The sequence below is a fragment of the Dermochelys coriacea genome, chromosome 14, assembly GCF_009764565.3.
Source record: "Dermochelys coriacea isolate rDerCor1 chromosome 14, rDerCor1.pri.v4, whole genome shotgun sequence".
Classification (NCBI taxonomy): domain Eukaryota; kingdom Metazoa; phylum Chordata; order Testudines; family Dermochelyidae; genus Dermochelys; species Dermochelys coriacea.
This window is the reverse complement of record NC_050081.1, coordinates 24,996,072-25,004,356: the sequence shown is the minus strand read 5'-3', so window position 1 is coordinate 25,004,356 and position 8,285 is coordinate 24,996,072. Positions and strand designations below refer to the sequence as shown.

Below are 8,285 nucleotides of genomic sequence, written 5' to 3'. Positions count from 1 at the left end.
TCTAGAACAGCCTTCCAAGGGAAGCAGTGAGGGGAAAAGACCTATTTGGCTTCAAGATTAAACTCAATAAGTTTATGGAGGAGAAGGTATAATGGGATAACATGATTTTGGCAATTAATTGATCTTTAACTATTCATGGTAAATAGTCCCAATGGCCTGTGATGGGATGTTAGATGGGGTGGGATCTGAGTTACTACCGAGAATCCTTTCCTGGGTATCTGGCTGGTGAATCTTGCCCACATGCTCAGGGTTCAGCTGATCGCCATATTTGGGGTGGGGAAGGAATTTTCCTCCAGGGCAGATTGGAAGAGGCCCTAGAGGTTTTTGCCTTACTCTGCAGCATGGGGCACAGGTCATTTGCTGGAGGATTCTCTGCACCTTGAAGTCTTTAAACCATGATTTGAGGACTTCAATAGCTCAGACATAGGTGAGAGGTTTATTGCAAGAGTGGGTGGGTGAGATTCAGTGGCCTGCATTGTGCAGGAGGTCAGACTAGATGATCATAATGGTCCCTTCTGTCCATAATATCTATGAATCTATGAATCTATAGGAACTGTAATGGCAGAAGTGAAAGACACTTGCATTAATATTCTAAAGGCTCAGAAATGTTTCTCCTGAAGGGAGCCCAAGAAGAGGCTAACTGACAAGCAGCACCTGCATCTCTGACAGCCACAGTGGAACAGTTAATACATGCCCTATTCACAGTCACAGCCTTTGAGAATGGAGCAGTGTCTGAGAAGAGATTAACACAATTGTGAAACTGTACTGAGCAATAACCAAGGCAGGACAATGGAATATGACATTAGGTGCTGACTTTTATTTTTCCTCAGGAGTGCTCCACCCTGAGGCCCCACCCCCACTCCACTCCTTCCCCTGAGGCACCACTCTTGCTCCACCTCTTCCCGCCCCACTCCACCCTGCTACCGAGGCCCCACCCTTGCTCTACCTCTTCTTGCCCCCCTCCACCTCCTCCCTGAGGCCCCCTCCTGCCTGCCACTCACTGCTTTCTGCCTTCACTCAAGTTCCTCCCCCAGCTACCAAACAGCTGATCAGTGGCCCTGCCAAACAGATGTAACTGGGGGGGTGCTGAGCACGCACTATTTTTCTTCCGTGGGTGCTCCAGCCCTAGAGCACCCACAGAGTCGGCACCTATGAATACGACTGGGTTCTGGGTCATTAATTCCTTTTTCTCTAGCTTAATTGAAAAGCTTTGCAGACACTGCTGCTCATATTTTACTGAACCCAAACTCACACTGAAGTTTCCTTTCTGTTCTCAGAGCTGCAGGCATTTCAGGTGAGCACCAATAGGAGGCAGTTTGGATTTGATCAGATTCTTAGTAGTTTATTTACATTTGGAAAGAATAACAGAGCAAGGGCCCAGTGAGACTGCTCCCCAGAGAAACATTAGCAGAGTCAGGCCCTAGAACTTGAAACTCATTGGACTATGACCATTGGTACCACAGTTTCAAATCCAGAAGAGATCATCAGGACTTGTGAGCTCCCAGCTGTGGAGTCAGAATACACCATTTACTGGACACGACAAAAACACAGGAATTCCAGTTACTTTCATTTTTAAAAGCCTGTGCCATTTCAGGGGAAAACGAACCAAAAAAAAAAAAATAGCAGTAGTTTAAACTCCAGATCACAGGAGTTCCGTGTTCATCACACCCAGGAGCTCGATCATCTCTAACTACGTATAATGAGGGACCGGGGAGTTAAAAGCAGCAGGTAAATTAATATTCAGAAAATCCACTCTTTTTCACTGACAATTCCTCTCACCCCTTTACATTCACTGAAGAAATTATTTGTTGCAAATATTTTGACCAGGTCTGACAGCCGCCTAAACCAAACATAGAAAAATCCTTCCTTTGGAATACTTTTTGGTTTTCACTTGCCCAACATCCACAGTTTATGTAATAGAAATAAGAAAAAGAGTACTTGTGGCACCTTAGAGACTAACAAATTTATTTGAGCATAAGCTTTCGTGAGCTACAGCTCACTTCATCGGATGCATTTGGTGGAAATGCACCAAATGCATCCGATGAAGTGAGCTGTAGCTCACGAAAGCTTATGTTCAAATAAATTTGTTAGTCTCTAAGGTGCCACAAGTACTCTTTTTCTTTTTGCGAATACAGACTAACATGGCTGCTACTCTGAAACCAGTAACAGAAATACAATTCACTCTACACAATAAATATCTGCCAGAGTCCTAAGATACCCCAGATATTTTAATCTGTCCAGGTTTAGACACTAAATCTGATGAGGTTCAACAAGGACAAGTGCAGAGTCCTGCACTTAGGATGAAAGAATCCCATGCACCGCTACAGACTAGGGACTGACTGGCTAAGCAGCAGTTCTGCAGCAAAGGACCTGGGGATTACAGTGGACGAGAAGCTGGGTATGAGTCAACAGTGTGCCGTTGTTGCCAAGAAGACTAATGGCATTTTGGGCTGTATAAGTAGGGGCATTGCCAGCAGATCAAGGGACATGATCATTCCCCTCTATTCGACATTGGTGAGGCCTCATCTGGAGTACTGTGTCCAGTTTTGGGCCCCACAATACAAGAAAGATGTGGAAAAATTGGAAAGAGTCCAGCGGAGGGCAACAAAAATGATTAGGGGACTGGAACATATGACTTATGAGGAGAGGCTGAGGGAACTGGGATTGCTTAGTATGCGGAGGAGAAGAATGAGGGGGGATTTGATAGCTGCTTTCAACTACCTGAAAGGGGGTTCCAAAGAGGATGGAGCTAGACTGTTCTCAGTGGTAGCAGATGACAGAACAAGGAGTAATGGTCTCAAGTTGCAGTGGGGGAGGATTAGGCTGGATATTAGGAAAAACTTTTTCACTAGGAGGGTGGTGAAACACTGGAATGCGTTACCTAGGGAGGTGGTGGAATTTCCTTCCTTAGAAGTTTTTAAGGTCAGGCTTGACAAAGCTCTGGCTGGGATGATTTAGTTGGGGATTGGTCCTGCTTTGAGCAGGGGATTGGACTAGATGACCTCCTGAGGTCCCTTCCAACCCTGATATTCTATGATTCTATGATTCTATGTCTGGTCCATTGTTACAAACACTCCTCTGATATTCATAAGTCTTCCCAGAGTTTATATTAGTCATGTCTTCCCCCAGAGATGTTACAGACAATCCCACCATAATACTGAAACATTTGCATTTTCCATGCAATGCACTCCTACAATGCTTAAACTTAATTCTATAAGGTTTGTCCAGGAAATTGCCATATCTGTCTCACTGCTAACCAAGCTATTACCATGTTGTTCCTGCAAGCAACATCCATGACATCAGCATAGCTGTGGAAATAAGAGTTTGCCGGCATAAGCTGCAACACATTGCCCCCATCCTCAGTCACCCTCCCAACTTTCTATCCATCCTCCTGCTCTTCCTTGCCTTTCTATTCCAGAATCCACTGCAACCTTGCCTTCCATGGTTTTGGATCTCTCCATGGTCTTGCTCCATCTGTTCCCACTCCCTTGCACCTGCACATTCCCTTCACCCCAATGTGATCAGCTCACTGTCCCCTCTTGGTGACTCACTACACTGAGGGGGAAGGTTATTCTCACAGATGTAGACCCATCTTTCTGCAGCTATTCTGAGAAATAAACTCACATCCTCACTTGAAAATCGACCTCCTTTTCCCATAAGCCTCCAAGAGTTCTGCTCTGGGAACTGCCTCTGATGCTGCCTGTTAAGCATCCTGCATACAGACAAATGGTACTGAATTGTGTCTGTCTATGCTGTCATCACCTCCCATTGTACTGACCATTTCCTTGGTATAGACAATTATTCTTGCCATTTCATTTGTTATCAGATTTACTGTGTTGATTTCTTATCTTGTACCAGTGTTCCCACCTCTGCTCTCGCCAATTGTCTGTAGTGATAGGAAATTCTGGTGGCTCTTTATGGGCAGGTGGCATATGGGTGCATTCGGTGCAAGGTGCTCCAGATGCTCAGAGACTGAGTACGGGCTTTGGAGACCAGAGTGGCTGAATTGGAGGAGCTAAGGGAGACAGAGAGGTACATAGATGAGACTTTCTGGGACACAGTAGAATGGTTCCAGCCCCAGTCTGACAGCCTCTGTGCTGTTGAGGAGGATGAAAGTCTCAGGGAAGGAGAACATCCAACTGGAGCAGAGGGAAACAATCCCATAGTTGGGACCTTCCTTCCAGAGGATGTTGTGGTATCCTCTTGCACTGAGGATACCTCTCCGGGGGGGAGGGAACTCCAGTTATTAGGAAGAAACAGATATTAGTAATGAGTGATTCGATCATTAGAAACATAGATAGCTGGGTTTGCAATGACCCGGAGAACCGTATGATGACTTGCCTGCCTGGTGCAAAGGTTGCGGATGTCTTGAGACATCTACATAGACTTATGTGTTGTGATGGGGAGGAGCCGGTGGTCGTGGTACATGTAGGTACCAATGACATAGGAAAAGGTAGGAGAGAGGTCCTGGAGGCCAAATTTAGACTGCTAGGTAAGAGATTGAAGTCCAGGACCTCCATGGTAGCATTCTGTGAAATGCTTCCAGTTCCACATGCAGGGCCATTTAGACAGGCAGAACTGCAGGGTTTTGATGTGTGGATGAGACAATGATGTAGGGAGGAGGGGTTTAGTTTTATTAGGAACTGGGGAAACTTTTGGGAAAAGGGGAGCCTATACAGAAAGGATGGGCTCCACCTAAACCAAAATGGAACCAGATTGCTGGCACTTAACATTAAAAAGGTCATAGAGCAGTTTTTAAACTAAGGCCTGGGGGAAAGCTGACAGGTGCAGAGGAGCATGTGGTTTGGACTGAGACATCCCTTAGGGGAGGATCTATTAATGGAGATTTCCTATGTCCTAGTAAGGAGGAGAGGATGTAAGATGATAAAATACAGGTAAGACCTGATGAAAAACAGTCAAATGAAAAAAAGTCTCATTCAATTAAGTCATGTAATGGCAGACAGCTAAAAAGTGACAAGTTTTTAAAGTGCTTATATACCAATACTTGAAGTCTAAATCATAATATGGGTGAACTAGAGTGCCCCGTATTAAATGAGGATATTGATATAATAGGCATCACAGAAACTTGGTGGAATGAGACTAATCAATGGGACACAGTAATACCAGGGTACAAAATATATCAGAAGGACAGAACAGGTCGTGCTGGTGGGGGAGTAGCACTAGATGTGAAAGAAAGTGTAGAATCAAATGAAGTAAAAATCTTAAATGAACCAGACTGTACCATAGAATCTCTATGGATAGTAATTCCATGTTCTAATAATAAGAATATAGCAGTAGGGATATATTACCGACCACCTGACCAGAATGGTGATAGTGACTGTGAAATACTCAGAGAGATTAGAGAAATTATTAAAATAAAAAACTCAATAATAATGGGGGATTTCAACTATCCCCATATTGACTGGGTACATGTCACCTCAGGACGGGATGCAGAGACAAAGTTTCTTGACATCTTAAATGACTGCTTCAGAAAGGGGAACTACATAAAAATGAGGAGGTTAATTAAATAGACATTAAAAGATACAGCACCAAAAATGAAATCCCTGCAAGCTGTATGGAAACTTTTTAAAGACACCATTATAGAGGTTCAACTTAAATGTATTCCCCAAATTAAAAAACAACAACATAGTATGAGAACCAAAAAAGTGCCACTGTGGCTAAACAACAAAGTAAAAGAAGCAGTGAGAAGTAAAAAGGCATTCTTTAAAAAGTGGAAGTTAAATCCTAGTGAAGAAAATAGAAAGGAGCATAAACTCTGGCAAATGAAGTGTAAAAATATATTTAGGAATGCAAAAAAAGAATTTGAAGAACAGCTAAAAAGTAATAGCAAAACATTTTCTAAGAACATCAGAAGCAGGAAGCCTGCTAAACAACCAGTGAGGCCAATGGACAATCAAGATGCTAAAGGAGCACTCAGGGATGATAAGGCCATTGTGAAAAAACTAAATGAATTCTTTGCATCCGTATTCATGGCTGAGGATGTGAGGGAGATTCCCACACCTGAGCCATTCTTTCTAGGTGACAAATCTGAGCAACTGTCCCAGATTGAGGTGTCCTTAGAGGAGGTTTTGGAACAAATTGATAAATTAAACAGTAATAAGTCACCGGGACCAGATGGTATTCAACTAGATGATCGTAATGGTCCCTTCTGACCTTAATATCTATGAATCTATGAATCTACTAGAATTCTTTGAGGGGGTCAACAAGCATGTGGACAAGGGGGATCCCATGGATATAGTGTACTTAGATTTTCAGAAAGCCTTTCACAAGGTGCTTCACCAATGGATCTTAAGCAAAGTAAGCTGTCATGGGATAAGAGGCAAGGTCCTCTCATGGGTCAGTAACTGGTTAAAAAATAGGAAACAAAGGGTAGGAAGAAATGGTCATTTTTCAGAATGGAGAGAGATAAATAGTGGTGTCCCCCAGGGATCTGTACTGGGCCCAGTCCTATTCAACATATTCATAAATGATCTGGAAAAAAGGGTGAACAGTGAGGTGGGAAAATTTGCAGATGATATGAAACTATTCAAGATTGTTAAGTCCCAGGCAGACTGCAAAGAGCTACAAAGGGATCTCAAAACTTGGTGACTGGACAACAAAATGGCAGATGAAATTAATTGTTGATAAATGCAAAGTATGAACACTGGAAAACATAATCCCAGATATACATATAAAATGATGGGGTCTAAATTAGCTGTTATAACTCACACACACAAAAAAGATCTTGGAGTCATTGTGGATCTTTCTCTGAAAACATGCACTCAATGTACAGTGGCAGTCAAAAAAATGAACAGAATGTTGGAAATCATTAAGAAAGGGATAGATAAATAAAGATAGATAAAGACAGAAAATATCATATTGCCTCTATATAAATCCATGGTACACCCACATCTTGAATACTGAGTGCAGATGTGGTCACCCCATTTTAAAAAAAGATATATTGGAATTGTAAAAGGTTCAGAAAAGGGCAAAAAATGACTAGGGGTATGGACGGCTTCCATATGAGGACAGATTAATAAGCCTGCGACTTTTCAGCTTGGAAAAGAGATAACTAAGGGCAGATATGACTGAAGTCTATAAAGTCATGACTGGTGTGGAGAAAGTAAATATGAAAGTGTTATTTAGTTCTTCTCATAACACAAGAACTAGGTGTCACCAAATGAAATTAATAGGCAGCAAGTTTACAACAAAAGGAAGTATTTCTTCACACAACACAGTCAACCTGTGGAACTCTTTGCCAGAGTATGTTGCGAAGGCCAAGACTATAACAGGGTTCGAAATAGAAGTAGATAAATTAATTGACGATAGGTTCATCAATGACTATTAGCTTGGATAGGCAGGGATGGTGTCCCTAGCCTCTGTTTGCCAGAAGCTGGGAATGGGTGACAGGGAATGGATCACTTGATAATTACCTGTTCTGTTCATTCCCTCAGAAGCACCAGGTATTGGCCACTGTCAGAAGACAGGATAGTGGGCTAGATAGACCTTTGATCTAATCCAGTATGGTGGTTCTTACGTTCTTATATCAGAGGTTCCATCTCAGGACCTGATGGCCTTTGAGGGAGGAGGTGCACTGAGTTTTCATTTTAAGCTTTGCAAGAGCTCAGAATGCTCAGCCTGACTCTTCCCTTGACACTTTTGCTCTGGTCCCATTCCAAGCCCTACAGCTCCTCTACGTTCCAATCCGGAAGCTATGCTCTGACTTTGTTAACCTAACTTGACTTGGGTTGATGCACCATAGCTTGAGGCCATAACATGTGGTACTGTGTGATCCTGATGAAGCTCACAAGCTAAGCAGTCAGACTGGGTCAGAACATGGCATATGAGCTCATCAAGGTGCACTTAGTTGCTACAGCAAGTGGTGTTAACTCTGGAAGTGGAATGAGATGCTGAGGATTTGTCTACACTGGAACCTGAATGACAAAAATTTTGTCTTTCAGGGGTGTGAAAAATACACACACCCCCGAACGACAAAAGTTTTGCTGACAAAAAGCAGACAGAGCTCTCCTGCAGACAGATCTCTCCTGTCAAAAAAGTTACCACCACTTGTTGGGAGTGGAAGTTTTTTGTTGTTGGGACAGCAATCTCCTGCTGACAAACAGTAGCTACACTGCGCTCCTTTGAGTGGCACGGCTTTAGCGGCACAGTTGTGTTGCTAAAAGGTGCATAGTGTAGATATAGCCTTAGCAAGCTCTGAGCTATTCCCCCAGTGTACTGCTGGAGGGGTTGTCTTTTGGACAACATATAACACTGTGGTCCTGAGC

The 8,285-nt window shown here is 43.1% G+C and overlaps 1 protein-coding gene across 1 annotated transcript in view; it reads right to left on the bottom strand.

Annotated features, from left to right (window-relative positions):
• The window catches only part of SHISA6 (shisa family member 6), a 395,911-nt gene that overhangs the window by 250,526 nt on the left and 137,100 nt on the right, over positions 1 to 8,285 (bottom strand). The gene's annotated exons all lie outside the window — the stretch shown is intronic.